Source organism: Quercus robur, chromosome 2 (assembly GCF_932294415.1).
Source record: "Quercus robur chromosome 2, dhQueRobu3.1, whole genome shotgun sequence".
Classification (NCBI taxonomy): domain Eukaryota; kingdom Viridiplantae; phylum Streptophyta; class Magnoliopsida; order Fagales; family Fagaceae; genus Quercus; species Quercus robur.
The window spans coordinates 95837994-95854969 of record NC_065535.1 but is presented as its reverse complement, the minus strand read 5'-3'; the positions used below and the strand labels follow the sequence as shown (position 1 = coordinate 95854969).

Sequence of the window (16976 nt, the reverse complement as noted above, 5' to 3'; positions counted from 1 at the left end):
TTGACTTATGTGTCTGTTGTTGTTGTTGGTTTTTTTTTTTTCCACTGCCAATAAGGGGTCTTCTTTCTCCTTAACAAAACATGGGTATAAAAGACTTGAATTTCTTTTTGACTTTAGGAACTATTGTTAAGGGTAGCATCCTTTTTAACACCTAATGGTTTCCTTCAGCAATATTGCTGTTCCTCTAGTTTCTCCCAGTACCTTCCTTTTTTCTTTTTCTTTTCAATATCTTCTCCCATTATTTACAAGTTCTAATTATATATAACATTGCAACCATTATTTCTTTTTGATTTATGTATGTGCAGGAATGGTGGGACTCTCTCTAGGAGAAGAGCACTTCATACAGGGTGGCATTGCTCAAGGCCTTCATTCTGATGGTTGAAAAAGATTAACTTACAGTCCTATTTATGTCGAAACTGGAGTTATACCCCTGGTATAACGTTCGTTTCATATACTTTATTGAAACATAGTCTGATGCAGGAAAAGGATTCGTATAGCCAAAACCAATTAATTAGAATTAAGTCTAATTTGATTTGCTTAGTAGTTTACCTCATGTAAACGTGGAAATTAATTTCTTTTACATCAGCGTTGACCTGCTTTCTTTGTGAAAACTGAACTTTTCTGCTGGTTTTTATGTTTTTCATGGAGTTAATTGCAGGCAAATGGTTCAGCAAGAATCAGTTTGGGGAAAACAGATGTTATTTCCAGTGTGAAGGTATATAATGGTTCGAGATGCTGGATCTTCAACACATATCTACACTAAGCAGTTTCCTCCTGTGTTTTGTGAATACTTGTAATGTTGTCTACTAATTTTTGTAAATGCAGGCTGAACTTGGAAGGCTGAGTTTGTTGCAACCTGACAAAGGAAAGGTCGCCATACTTGTTGATTGCAGTCCAACTGCAGCACCAATGTTTGAGATTGTATTATTTTTATTTTGTTTGGCTGAGCTTATTTTGTTTTAAACAATAAGGTGTATAAAAGTACAGTTGTTCCTAGAAAAAGTGAGTTTAAAAAAAAGATGTAGTGGTGAAAATAAGCTGGCATTTTAGGCTAAAAAAACTGACCCCTTTTTTAATATAAAAAAGAAAAAAAAACATTTCATTATGTGAAATAGCTGTTGGAATTCAATCATGGCACAATGGGGAAGAGTTAGTCTTATTGCCAATTTTCTTCATAGTTCATATATTTTATATATATTTCTAATTTGGATTTATACCTTACTTAGGGTAGAGGAGGGTGAGGAGTTGTCCACAGAACTCTCCATTGCTCTTCTGTGTTGTCTCTTGGGTGCTAAAAGTGGAGCTGGTATGAATTTAATGGGAGCTAGAGAAGTTACCACCAATTTATTGCCCAATATATGTTTTCTATCTTTTGGCAGTTCGTCCTCTGATTTGTTTTTTGATTATAGATTCTTGCTTTGCTTGAATTGAATATCTTATTTAATTTTTCCCAGGAGCTGGAATTGATCTCTCGTCTTTAATAGTTGTATTGGAAAAATTTGCTGGGATCTTTATATTGATTGTCTTTATAAACAAATTTTTGCTAACGTTATTAGGGACTGCTATGCCCCGCTCAAATTTTTACCTTCATTTTTTTTTTTTTTTTTTTTTGGGTGCATGGAGACTGCTATGCCCTGCTCAAATTCCTCATGATCATTTAGTTTTTGAGCTTAAACTCTAAGCTCAAAAAAAAAAAAAAACCATAATTAGAATAATTTTAGTTTCCATTCCTTTTGGCTAATGGAATTATTTTTGTTACTTGGGCTGGGTTGGACCATATCAATAATGGCCTAAGTAATATTCTCAGCCTTTTTAATCGTCTCTTGTGTCTCATTTCTAGGCTAAGCTAATTGAAATTGCAGTTCTCATTTTCAGAAATTGCATCGGCAATGCCATACGACACAAGCTAATGGGAGATGAAGTATTATTTCTAAATTCTAATTTAAAAAGTGACCATTTTATGCATCTTTTGTGTATTTTTTTAACCCCCTATCTTCTTCTTTCTCAAAAACTCTTAAGAGGACCTGCTGTAACTTGCAAGTCAACACAAGTTTTCACTTAAAATATTTTCTGTGATAATTCTGAATTATTTATCCAAAAAACTGGTGTATAATTTGTATTTGCAGTAATCAGACGAAGATAAGCAGATGTCTTTGTAGAAATGCACATTCTTTCAGCAGATGATGTCACTTGGGGTGGTATGTCCTGCTTCATAGTCCTCTTATTAATGTTAGCTATAATGTATTAGTTCTGCGTATCAATTCTCTGTCACATGTTTTCCGCTTGTTTTCTATTTATATGTGATTATTTCCATTACTAAAACAATATGGAGTTTTTACAAACATATAATCATCAATGCAGGGGTTGGTCCAATAGAGTTTTTTTTTTTTTTTTGGACAAACGAGGATATGCAGATATTTTTTAGTATCTCAACTCTCTGGTTTATGTAATTATCCCGACCCACACACACCAGGTATAGAGAGGAATTCCTTAAGGGTGGCCCCAAGATACAAGGCTTTTAATTATTTTGTTTTTGTCTTTGAGGAGATCATGAGTGCGTGCATATTAATTTGAACCTTTTTAAGTTGCAATCTTTTTGAACAGTAAAGTCTCTGTTGTAGACTTGAAGTCAGTAGTCTAGTAATAGCAATATAGCAAAGACTTTGAAGTGCAATATTTTTTTATCTTTTGATAAGTTTGGACATTCAGTCTTGTGATAGGCATTGCCATGATTCTTCATTGACTAAAAAATGTAACTATTATCTTGCTGTTACAGCCATTATATGTCTTTGATTTAATTATTTCTATTCATGAACATTCTTAGTATCATATGCTTGGTTTTGAGATGGTAGGTCTTAAGATAATCTATTAATCAGAACGTTGATTATTCTTCTCCCTTTTTATGTATTTATACAAAGAAATTTTACTCTAATTTAATCTAAGTGTTTATATGTGTAAAGCTCTCTCCTAAAAACTTGAACCCTGACCTTTGTCCCCTCCCATCCCTTAAGAACTTTGTATTTGTAGAGTAGCTATCACGCCGAGGGTGCATGGTGGTAACATTGATTATTCCTAGTATTTCTTATTTTGCTTCTCATTTTAAGGTGAACCTATTTGTTTTGCATTTATTAGTTTCTTGGTCCTAATGATCAAAACGTTTATGCTATGTTTGGAAGTTTTGAGAGAGAGAGGAGAGTAGAGGAGAATAGAGGGAAGGAGAGTAGTGGAGAGGAGAGTAGAGGGGAATGGCTATCCTTCACCTTATTTGGATGTTTTTAAAATTAGGTAAGGGGGAAGGGAATATTTAGTTTTTTCATTTGTAATTTTGTTAAAATAGTAAGGGTAAATTTGATAATTCATTTGGTCAAGCATTTTTATGCTCTACTCTTCCTCCAAATCTCTCCAATTTGGGGAATTAAAAATGAGGGGTTGAAAGTAGTTCAAACCCCTCCAAATCCCCCCCCCCCCCCCCCTTCCTTAAAAAACATCCAAACAAGGTAATTAAATTACTCTCTCTCCCTTTACTCTACTCCCCCTCCTTCCCCCAACATCTAAACATAACATTATATTTTGGGTTATATTTGATAAATTCTTGAGGGTAAAAAGTGAAAACGTCAAAACTAAGCACAAAATTGTGTTTAGAATTTTCTTTATCATTCTCTATTTCTGTATGTTATTTTTAAACTGTTGATTTAAGAACAAAATTAATATTGCATCATTTTTTAGATAGGATCCACATCATGTGAACACTTCAAATTAGTGGTAAAGGTATATAGCTTGTTTCCATCAAATCAGACGCATTGATTTCAATTCCACTACAGATCAAAACTTTTATATTTTTGGTTATATACTTATATTTGATAAATTCTTGAGGGTAAAAAATGAAAACATCAACCTAAGCACAAAATTGTGTTTAGAAATTTCTTTATCATTCTTTGTCTCTGTATGTCATATTTAGACTGTTGATCCGAGAACAAAATAAATATTGCATCATTTTTTAGATAGGATCCACAACTTGTGAACACTTCAATTAGTGGTAAAAGTATTTCGCTTGTTTCCATCAAATCAGACACATTGATTTCAATTTCACTACATATGGCAATATGAAAATTTACTAAAATTTCTTTCCTCTCATCCTTTCACTCTCAGCATTGATAAGTCCAACGCTTTCATCTAGAGCACAATATGAGTTACACAGTGTAGAGGTATAGCCAGGCATGATAAACCCAGAAATTCATGGGAGAAGGGATCAAGATGTCTAAGGCTAAAGCTTTTAAAGACGCCATAAGCCTGGAAATCCCATGGAAGGAGGGATGAAATGTATGAAACTATGGCCTACAAGTGTGGTATAATTGGAAAATCTGGCAGAGAAGGGATCAAAAACATTTTATTTGCCTTAGGCCTACAGCCACGTTAAGAACTACTTAGCCACTGTCAGAAATTCAAGTGTTTGATAGAGAGAAGTCCTTGTATTCATCTAACTAATGTAAGGCCATTATTTGTGGGAAATGAAATGATTCCTGTAAGCCTCAAACTTAGGTGGAAGATTTATCTCCTAATCAGCCAAGGCCAAAAATTTGTCACGCCTACGTTGGAGATTCTTTTGTATTAATCACTCCATGGATAATGGATTCATGCTCTGTAGATAATTTTATTTTTGAATCGACTCTCTCTCTCTCTCTCTTCAATGTAACATTTGTCTCTTATGAATTATGTTAAAGAAACTTCTAATGATACATAATCTGCTGGACTTGCTTCAAATGTTGAATGTTGACCATTATTGGGGAGAAACTGCATGATAAACATGACTCAAGAACAGCTCAAGAAATTTTAAGAGGAACACAACATTTATCAATTGAGAAATTTTTTAAGGATTCAAATTGGACACGTAATCCCTCCACACAGCGTAAGAATGAAGGGGTATTTTCAGAAAGAATAATGCTAGTACTAAACATTCAAATTGGGGAGGAGCTGCACGATAAACACGACTTAAGAACACCTCAGAAAATTTTAAGAGGAACATAACATTTATCAATTGAGAAGCTTTCCAAGGATTCAAATTGGACACACAATCCCTCCACACAGCGTCAGAATGAAGGGGTATTTTCAGAAAGAATAATGCGAGTACTAGACCTGATTCAAATTGGACACACAATCCCTCCACACAGCGTCAGAATGAAGGGGTATTTTCAGAAAGAATAATGCGAGTACTAGACATTCAAACTGGGGAGGAATTGCACAATAAACACGACTCAAGAACAGCTTAGGAAATTTTAAGAGAAACATAACATTTATCAATTGAAAATTTTTCCAAGGATTCAAATTGGACACACAATCCCTCCACACAGCGTAAGAATGAAGGGGTATTTTCAAAAAGAATAATGCTAATACTACACGCTCTTACCCACACTTGTCACAAATGTTCTACGTGGGAGACTGTGAGTGGTGGAAAAAAAATTGTAGGTCCATATGATAATGACAAACAGTCAATTACAATCTGCCACATAAAATAGCTATGTCAAAATGTGTGTGAAAGAATGTGGCACTAGCATTATTACTCCAAAAATTGCCCAACGAGACTTGAATTTTATTTAGAAATCCCTGCTTGCATTTATTCACCATTAAGGCTCTATTTGAAATCCGCTTATTTTGTTGAAATTAAAAATTTTTTGTTGAAAGCAGTATAAATAAAGGTAAAAGTTAACTGAAATAGTACAGTAAGACTTATAAATAGTATCAAAAAGTGCAATGAGACCCATAAATAATAGTAAAAATAAACTAAATAGTAAAATAAGTTGGCAAAAATAATCTTGCTAAATAGACACCAAAAGGATTAGAAGTCTAAGCCTGTGAGCTGAAAATATAACTTGAGCAAGGCCTTTGAGCCCAATCCTACGTAGGACTATATATATATATATATATATATATGTATGTATGTATGTATGTATACATTATGCACATATTATTCTTTATTTTCCTCATATGCACAGTAAGGTTAATCAATTTGTTTATTGTTTTTACTGTAATGAGAAGGAAAATATACAAGAAAGAAATTGTGCAAAGAGCTGAGAGCTCACAGTAGACTAAAGGCTCTCACAGTAGATCGAAAAAAATTTAGTTCACTTTCCGCTCTTTGCCGCCACTCCTACAGCTGCCAAAATTGCATACTGCTTCAGTAGTTGAAGTTGAGAAAGATAACAACGCAAATTTTAAAATGGAGCTTTCCATAGAGAGGAAAAAGATTTGATGCTGTGGAGAAAAATGCTGTAGAGGCAAGGCATGAATTTTGCATTTCAAAAAGAAATGAAAAAAAAAAAAATTGTAAATCATCATATTCATCAGCAATTGTAATAGGAATTAGTTTGGTAAGGGGCGTTTGGTTTGTTGTAATGTTACATTATACGGTAATATTACATTATTGTAATTTTACATTAATGTAATCTCAATACAAGAATACAATATTACATTGTTTAGGAATGTGATAAAATTAAGATAATGTAATATATTTTGTAATTTTAAATTTTGCTAATGTTTGAAAAAATAAAATAAACAAAAAAAATTTAATGTCATATCATCGTAATGTGCATCACATTAAGAATACATTACTGCAAACTAAACACCCTTATAGTGTGTTAGTAATCATTCCCTTTTAACAATTAATTCTACTTTCCAATCATGTAATTATTTCAATCTGCCAAGCAACACAAAAACTTATAGAACATTACAAGAAACACCGGCGGCTCCATGTGCAAGACGGGGTGGTCATAGAACCACCCTGACTTGCACTTGACTTGCAAAAAAATGTATATATACACTTGCTAAAAAAATATTATATGCTAAACTAAGCTATTGTGACCACTGTAATAAAAATTTTGAACATCCTGACTTGGGAATTACAAAAATTCGGGTTCAACAAAAATAAGAGTAACGTTACATTCACAATATTTTTACAACAAATTTAATGTAGTAAACTGTTACTAATTCTAATTTGACCCAAATTCCGTTTTTTTTTTTTTTTTTTTTTTTTTTTTTACCTACTAATAACAGTTTTTTGCATAAGATTTATTGTAAAAATGTTGTGGACATAGTATTAAGTTGCTCCAAAATTATTCCCCATCCCCCCCCCCCCCAACAAAACATAATCCTTAATCCCTTTTATAAATTAAAAAAAAAAATCTTAAATAACAACAATAAATATTATTCCAAATAATAACAAACATAAACCAAACAAAAATAAAATAAGACCAAACAACAAGTGAACAAATTGTTAAACAAAAAGCCTATTATAAAACAAAAAGATATAAAATAGCTAATTATTTAAATTTGTAGATCGTTCAACCTATTCAATAAAATAATCTATAATTTCATTTTTTTTTAAATAGTACCAAGAAAAATATTGTGGTTGTGAGTTCTTTTTTATGGAGACGATAGTTATACTCTTTTTGGTTTTGCAATCGCAACAATTTTGCTCTCCTTAGTGACTTGACTCGCAATTGTAACAAATATTTAAATTATTGCTTTATTAGATTTTATATAATTTAAATTTCTTGATGACCACCCTAAAAAAAATTCCTAAAACGGCCACTAACAAGAAACACATATACTGGTCTCTCAAGTAGTTGTTGAGGTAAAAATTTTTGCCTAATTTTTACCTGTTTGGAGAATAAACAGTGACATTTAGCTTTTAGCTACCCACTTTTTCAAATACACTTTCCAATAGATTCTCTATCCCATTCTCTATCTCATTTAAATATTATTTTTTCATTTATTGTTTATTCTTTTTTAATCATCATTTATTCTTTTTTTAACAACTATATTTTTCAATGAGAAGTGCTATGTTCACAACATTTTACGCAATACTTTCACAACAAAATTTATGTGGAAAGTTATTACTAGTTTTAATTTGAACCCACCACTGAAATTATTTTTTTACTCGCCAATATTAACTAATAACAATCTGTTACTTAAAATTTATTGTGAAAATATTGTAAAAATATTGTGATAATATTTTTCAATTAGGATTTTTTATTTTTCCCTTATCTCCTTTTTTTCCTCCACACGTTTCTTTTCTTTTCTTTTTTCATCTTTTTTTCTCCTCCACACCTTTCCCTTATCTCTATCTTCTCTAGCACTTTCTCTGGAGCACTTTTATTTTTTTGTTCTTTTCTTCTCTAGCAGCACTTCGGCTGGAGCTCTCTCTCACACATGAAGATCGTTCGCTTGTCCTTTTCCCACCACCGCATATCCTCCTCCCCACCAAGGCTCAGATGGGTCAGCTTTGCTTTTTTTTTTTTTTTTTTGGTTCTAACTTGATTAGTTTTAAAATTGTGATTTGAGTTTGTATTTTGATTGAGACTGAGTTTAGAGATGTTTGAGAGAAAAGATCAAGAATAGTTCTGTTGTTACCGTTGTGATTATTGAGTGAAAATTAAAAATTTTAATCGGTTGTGATTATTGAGATTGAATTAATTCTTTTGCTCATGAACAGGTCTCTTTTTTTCTTTTTCTTTTTTTCTGATTTCATTTGGTTTATGAGAAAAATTGTTTTCGTGTTTGGATTGTATTCTGCGTTTTGTAGCCGTTGAGATATAGAAGAGAGAAAGAGAGTGAAGAAGAAAGAGAAAGTAAGGAAAGAGAAAAAAATATTTTTTTAATTCAACCGGGATTAGTTTAAGGAGAAATAATGTTTGCATAAACTACAGTGATTGCTACAGTGCTCTCCAGGCTTGGAGAGTCACTGTAGCAAATCTAAAAAATTTTTTGGAGATAGAGAGGCTGTTGGAGGGCTGTTTTTGTGTGAACAGTGACTTTTCTCTCCAAAATTTGGAGATGGCCAAATAAACGAGTCTCTCAGCGTCTCACAAGTCACATTGTGTATATATATATATGTACACATGAATGGTCATATCTCAACTCATATATCAGATTCAAATAAAATGGGACGTTCCATGTCCAAGCTATTTTCATACTTCCCTTCTTCTCTCAACAACGGGTAACAACTAACAATAGCTATATCCTATGTCTATATGGTCAATTAATCCTCTTCGTTTGTGTTTTTTTTTCCCCCGGTTTTGATACAATTTCTGTGTGTTTACATAGGGAAGAAAAATTGCTGGGCAAATAGTATACCTCCTCATCCTCATTGACTCAGGGCGGAGCCAGAAATTTTTGTTTGAGAGCGATTTGTGTTGCTAATTTATTAGTCTATACAAACTTTTATACACATACACAAACACATGTATCAATACACACACAAAAAATTAGTATATTTCATAATGAATCCTTAAACTAAATGTTTCATAGAATTAAATTAATCTCTCACCATCTTTCATAGTGAAATCCTTACAATTTTCATTTTCAATATAAGTTACTAAATTGTCTACCGTTGTGAGTAAAAAAAATTCAATTAAATTAATAAAGTGTTCAAAGACATAAATGATCTAAAACTTTAAAAAATACGAGAACACATTTTACCATAAAAAATGAATTTGAGAAACAATACATTCTCTATAACTACTAGACAAATTGGATAATTTTTTTTAAGAACATTATTGGACCAACTCAAATAGTTGGAGGGGCCAAGTCCCATTTTTGAGGGCTAATTATTAAAATATTAAATATTTCTATATAGTGAAAAAAAAAAAAAAAATCAAAAATTTTGGGCCCCCCACCTTAACATGTTGCTCCGCCCCTCATTGTTCTCCTCTGTTTTGCACTACGCAAGTGTAAACGAAATGGTGGCCGTGTTCAAACTACTGTCCATGTCAATGCCTCCGGTGATGCTGACGGTGATACCAGTGGCGGGTAAGGAGTTGTCCGTACTCCGCAGAACTCTCAGTTTCTCTTAAGAATCGTCTCTTGGTTACTAAAAGTGGAGCTGGTATGAATCTAATCAGAACAAGAGAAGTTACAACCAATTTATTGCCCTACATATGCTTTCTATCATTTTGCAGGTCGTCCGCTAATTTGTATTTTTATTATAGGCTCTTGCTTGGCTTGAAGTGAATAAATAGGTCTTCTTTATCTTTCCCAGGAGCTGGAATTGATCTCTTATTTCTAATAGTTGTTTGAGGGAAATATTTTGGGATTTTTATATTGATTGTCTTGTTGTTTGTTTAGACGGGAATATGCTTGATGCCCTTGGTGCTGCCATTAAGCTAGTTTCTCTCCACATATATTGATTAATTTGCAATTCAATTTTTTTTTTCTTAATTTTGTCAGTAGTGGGCATGAGGCTAAAAGAGAACAAGTAAAAGCTAGTATGATAGTTTTGAGTTGGCCCCTCAAAGTTAAATTCCTGACTCTGATCCTAGTGGTAGAGATATAGACCTATATATACTTATCACTTTTTCTTTACTACTCACAATCCAGTATGTGGGGGATTCGTGACAAAAATTATGTAAATATCATAATTCATAAGTAATATTCCTATTTAAAATTTTTATTTTTATTTTAAATTTATTTTATTTTTATTTTATGAAAGTTGTATATCTTGTGGCCATAAGTCTAACCCATAACTCATATCTCTTGTAAGTCTAATGATTCTAATCCATCATTGTCACCTACTGCTTTTTGAAGGACTCCACATTCCACGTTACCCCACTATCCCCTATTTTCTTCTCTCTCTCTCTCTCTCTCCTTAAGTTTGCCCCTTTCACACCTAGGGACTTGTTCAGGATCTAGATAATAATGTGTTTGCGGTTATACTAAACTCAATTGTAAACATACAATTAAAGTCACTGTTCACGAGTAATTATGTTAAAGTGCTTTATTATTTACTTTGCTTAAAATACTATTGGAGAAATTGCTGAGGAGAAGACCACCATGTTCTAAATTATTGTAATTTGGCTATGCATATGATAAGAAGTTGGAAATTCCACCTGTACATCAAGTTACACAAAATATTAGAGAAGTTGAAACTCACGAGCCTTTTGGGCTATTATTGTTATATTATGATGACAAATTTGTGTTGGTATTATTCAGCTGTTATCATGCCATTGCTATATAAAGAGGAATTTGTGTCCTCTCAATAAATTAAAAAAAAAAAAAAAAAGAGGTAAAAAAAGAAAGAAAGAAGAAATTTGTGTAACAAATAGCTCTGAAGAATTTGTGTATATGAGGAACTTGGGCATTCCAAGTTTTATTAGTATAATGTTTGGATTCCAAGAAACTATATATGTTCCATATTCATCAAAAAAGAAAAAAGAAAAATATGTTCCATGGGACCATAACCCTTGCAACAAGATCCATATAACCAAACTTCATTAACCAATTAATTTTTTTTTTGATAAGTTTAACCAATTAATTAGTACCAAACGAAATCATAAATTCAGAAGAAATCAAGTGCTATTAAAGTCTTCTAATTAATATGGAACTCATATCTTGGCTCATTCTTATAAAAAAATAATAATAATAAAAAGTCGGCTCGTTGAACCCAATCGCAGCCATTTTTGAAGGATCCCAATTATCCTACGCTACCCCATTATTTGATAATTTGATACTATTGCCTCTCTCCCTCCCTCTCTCTCTTTCTCTCTCTCATTATTTTTTTCTGAGGGATGCTGCCACTAGTTTTCCTAGTCTTTTTTTTTTTTTTTTTTGAGAAACAAACACACACATAAGGGAGAGAGAAAAAGGTTCTAACATAAAGTTACACCACACTTTCACTCAAAAGTCATAGTAACTTTTAAGAAATGGTGGGGTAAGTTATACTACACACAAATTGCCATAATTATCTTACGTGTTAAATTGTGATTGACTATTTGCCACTTTCACATAAACCCCCTATTTTTTCTCCACCTATGCATATTGGCTCCGTAGAAAACTCATTGTTTGGTTCTCTCATCTGTCAATCTCATTGCTCTCCCAAAAGCTCATACTCATAGGTTTCTCTCTCTCTCTCTCTCTCTCTATATATATATATATATATATTATTTTTTTTTTTTGAAAAACAAGACTTTCATAAATAGTTAAACCAAGATTGCCTTATTGGCTTGAAGTACATAAAAAATAGGTGGTGAAACATCCTCCAATTCACATTACAATCTGAAAAATTAAGCCCCGTTTGATAGAGCATCTTAAACACATGTTTTCAATTTTTAAATAACATTACACCTATTTTTACATATTTTTTTATTCACACGTATTTTAAAAAAAATACAAACAATATTACTAGAGTATTATTGCAATTTTGAGAAGAAACCAGAAAATAAACATTCATCTTTTGCCAGCTGTTCATAAGTAGATAAACCTGTGTTAGCTCTTGCAGCGCTTGGACCACCATTCCCTAGTCACTTTTCATATTTATTTATACAACTATTCGAATTTTCTGAAAATTACTTTGAGGCGGATACGACTTTTGGTAGGTGAGACCGAGAAAGACGTCTTTCTTTAAGCGAAGACATGACTGTTACCTGTTTGAATGTAACCAATCACTTTAGTTTGCATGTATTTCTTACCAATCACTTTTACCTGTTTTTAATTTTTTTTTTTTTCTCAGCTCGGGACCTCATACTCTCATAGACATAGTTCATCTTTGTCTTTTGACCTGCTGGGATAGTTCTATTGGGTTTTTAATCCTGTGCAGTGTAACGTGTAATTACCACACATGATAAAAAAAAAAAAAAATTAAAGTTAAAAAAAATTGATCTAAGGGTTAAGATTTCTTTTAAAACTAATTTAAGAATTCATTTAAATAATTAAAAGATTAAAAAATTTAAGAATTGATCTTAATATGTGGATATAAGATCTTCCACTAGATTTGGATGATGTATTCTAAAATGATTTAGTTTATCAATAAAATTTACTTATCTTTTTTATCAAAAAAATAAAAGAAAAAGAAAAAAAAGGCTACAACTAGGACGACTAACATATGTTATTAACATGTGCATTATATATAACTTGCTAAATATTACTTATGTGTGTGTTAGGAGTCTTGTAATTTAATTTATTAGCACCTCATGATTTTATTATATATAGAAAAATAAAAAGTTAATGAAGAAACTCATTAACAAGTTTAAGCTAATAAGATGAGATGTGTAAGGGTTTGACAACATAACTAATGAAGTATTACTATGTGAGTCAGTGGGTATTGTTTTGTTTATTTTTTTATTTTATAAAATTATTCACTATCAAATTATTTTTTTATTGGTATAGTTGTTTGTTTACATTATTAATGATCGCATATTTAATATGCTCCTTTCCTGCCCCCTTCCACTTGTGTCATTTCCCTTTAGTTTTCTGATTCGATGTGAATGATTCGTTACCCAAAAAAAAGATCCATTCCTGTTGTGGTGGAAGTGGAGTCCAAATCTTCTGTCTCACTTTATCTACTTCATTCTATACTCCACAAATAGAAACTTGCCACATGTCTATCTACTTAATTAAATCCTAATTTTGTGGCTTTATTATTTCAGTTACCTAAATTAAATAAATAAAGAAAATAAAAAAAACCCAAAAGTCGACACATCCACCATTGTTCGCTGGAGCCATCAACACCTTCAGTCATAGCCATCCATCGGAACCGGAAAATTTTGGTCATGATTTTCCTCATCACAAAGAGCACCTCAAAATATAGGGTTTGATATGACAAGTTTTTATTTCTCAGGAACCAAAGGTCGAAAAGATATAATGTAGTACAATTAGAAAGAAAAAATAAAAATAAGAGTAGTTTTATTTGAAAACTATTATAGATTTTACATCACCCACCCACCCACTTTTAACTGATTGAATCAACCATATTCTTGAGAAAGCTGAGAAAAGGAATGACAGAATATTGGACTTTGTTGGAGTTTGAAGGTCCTAGATTTGGCTTGGCTTTGTTTAGAGTTCCAAGATGGTACCTTACCTGGATGGCTGTGACTAGAGTAGTTGGTGGCTCCGGTGAATGAAGGTGGTGCTACTAGTGGTGAGATGTGTTGAATGTTGAGTTTTTCTTATTTTCTTTATTTATTTAATTTAGGTAACCGAAATAAAGAAGCCCCAAAATTAGGATTTAATTAAGTAGATAGACATTTGGCAAGTTTTTATTTGTGTAGTATAGAGTGGAGTAGAGAAAGTGAGACAGAAGATTTGGACTCGTGAAAGTGTCCTTTCTACATTCAAACGTGTTTTTGGTTTTTTTCTCGCAATTGATCAGGTGTAATTTCTGAGCCATTAGATCAAATTAATTGAATGGCTGTGATGAATCAAAAAGCCAAAGTAAGCGAAGAGGTCGAAGTTTTATTTCTATAATCACATTTTCTTTCTACAGACATAGTTATTAGCGTAAACGAAATTATGAAAAGGTCATGGTTTGTGATATTGGATTTGAATGTTTGACTTTGGTTACCTTCATAGCCTATAATCAACTATACAAAAATAATTTGTTTTTCATGACACGAATAAAGAAGCTGTTTCCTCACCAACAGTTTTTTTTTTTTTTAAGGCGGTTAGGGGCATGCCCATTATTTCGCTTTTAAGTTTTATTAGATTATCAAATATCTCTCTCTTTCTCAAATAGAATCACAAAAATTTAGATTCAACAAGAATATAATAATCTTATGTCCATAACATATTTACAACAATCTTCCAAGAAAATCTTAAATTGTAAGCTATTATTGGTTTTTAATTAGACTTACTATTGACATCACTTTTTTTATCCATTGATAACAACTTGTCACTTGAGATTTATTATGAAATTGTTATAGAAATAACATTTCTTACAAAAATTATCTTGTTCCCCCAAACATGATCCTTTAACACTTTAAACAAAAATAAAAAATAAAACTCAAACACCAATAATAAAAATTAGTCTAAATAACTGCCAAAAAAAAAAGAATAAAAAATTCAAAAAATAAACCCAAATAACAATAATAAAAATGAACCTAAATAATAGCAAAAATTCACTTTTTTGAAAAGAAGCTTTTTTTAAAAATCTTTTTTGTCACAAGTTTAGCAAATAAGCTACTGAAATTACGGGATACCAAATGGATTGCATTTTGAAGTTACACTAAAGGTAAAACTCAATAATGCTATGGAATACGGACACTTTTTTTCACAAAAAATTACAATCGTTAAAGTGGTTAATTGTGAGTGGTGATTTATGAGAGTCAATTGTGTCCATCACTCATAGTCAATCACTTTAATAATTGTGAAATTTGTTATGAAAAAAAGTTTGTCACTAGCATTACGGCATGGCTGATAAAACTCTGTTTTGCAATTGTCTTAAGTTATATACATATTCTCTTTTTTTTTTTTGTGGTACGGAATTTATATTTTTTAGTATTGAGTCTATTGACCATTGTGAATTGTCTTCCAGTTCTGAAAGGGATCGCGTGATTAGGTTGGTTTGGTCCAACAGTTTTTACATTTAATTTGTGGTGCGGTCTGGGTCCAACATTTTTACCTGTGTGGTGCCATGGATACTACAAACGTGATTGCCTTAGTTTTAAGAGCATGCGTTTGGTTTAGTTGTGGTGAGGTTAAAAGTTACTTTTTGCTTCGTGATGCCATGGTGTGGGTCTGTGGCGTGTATCGATTCTATGTATGTCATCTGTTATAGTTTTTTTTTTCCTTGAATTTTCTTTGTGATAAAGATTTGTTTGACTGCCCATAAAACTGTTTGGGAAAAGAAAAGTTTTGTGCTTGAATCTCAAAGCACTAGGCTTTTATTGAATCTGACTAATTATGACCACACATTTCGTTAACCAGTAATTTATCACCGTTGGATATAACGAGAATCTATGATCCAGGTTTGGTACAACACATATCTAATATAATATATAATATAATATATAACTTTCAACAATTGTAAAACAGATCATTTTGAAAGTCATGCAGTTGCCACTTGCAACATACACCATACAAATTATGTGGAAAAGAGTTATCTTTCTTTGTATTTCTATATACAAAATGACTATTTGAAATATACACAAACTTTAGTATAAAAGAGTATTTCAATTTTGAACAACTAAAGACAAACATACAAACATGTAAGGAAGAAAATATAGAAAAGATTGAGTATTAAGAAAATTACCTCTACTTATGCCTCAAAGTGAAATAAAGGAAGAGAAGAGACGACATTTATTGATTTTTTTTTTTTGTTTTTTTTGGTTGGCAATTGGATTGCAGTTTAGAAAAAAATAAAGATATATGGTAGTACCTAAATCTATGGATGAGAAGTTATAGTAGGAGTGTTTTTTTTTTTTTTTTTTTTTTTTAATTTTTTTAATTCAAAATAAAGAAGAAGGAAATTGCAAAAAATAAATAAAATAAAACGTGAGAGTAAATTTTTCTCTAATTTGTCATTAACTGGCATTGGTGTGGTGGTTCGTGACTAGCGTGTTTTTTAGTTGTGTCATCGCAGCACCTTAGCTAGAAGATTCAGCTACCACAATATGTGGAATTAGTGGAAGCAAGCAATAAGCTTTGTAAAAAAAGTTATGTATCAAGTGGAATATGAAGGATAAAGCTGGAGCGTTATTAACGCTATCAATCATCAGAGACCTTTTTAGACCAGGTTTGGTCATGTTATACAAAAGACCTGTCATTTGTCAAGTGCTCTACAAAACTAGAGTTTTAGGCCTATTAAAAGCGGGTAATCAGCTAGCTCATTCATTTGCTAGAAGATCAGTTTAATTTGCAGATCTTAATGTGTGGATATAAGATCTTTCACTAGATTTGGATGATGTATTTTAAAATGATTTAGTTTATCGATAAAATTTGTTTATCTTTTTTCTCAAAAAAAGAAAAGAAAAAAAAGGCTACAACTAGGTCATTAACATGTGCATTGCACATGACTTGCTAAATCTTATTTAAGTGTGTGCTAGGAGTTTCGTAGTTTAATTGATTAGCACCTCATGATTTTATTATATTTAGGAAAATAATAAGTTAATGAAGTAACTTGATAACGATCAGATAGTTGAACAGCACGGATCACATTGGTGTTAAGGGCCTGAAATGTAAGAAATAAGAAATCAGAGAAGACCAGGGTTGGC

The 16976-nt window shown here is 31.7% G+C and overlaps 1 long non-coding RNA gene across 3 annotated transcripts; it reads left to right on the top strand.

The window, feature by feature from the left end:
• Positions 1-312: 312 nt before the first annotated feature.
• Positions 313-4695, top strand: LOC126716034 (uncharacterized). 3 transcript variants are annotated; one of them, XR_007651996.1, is made up of 4 exons: positions 313-433; positions 649-715; positions 826-2198; positions 4150-4695. It is a non-coding gene; the product is annotated as an uncharacterized LOC126716034 (long non-coding RNA). The 3 variants fall into 3 exon arrangements; XR_007651997.1 differs by having other exon boundaries at positions 332-433; positions 659-715; XR_007651995.1 differs by lacking the exon at positions 313-433 and having other exon boundaries at positions 442-715.
• Positions 4696-16976: the final 12281 nt, after the last annotated feature.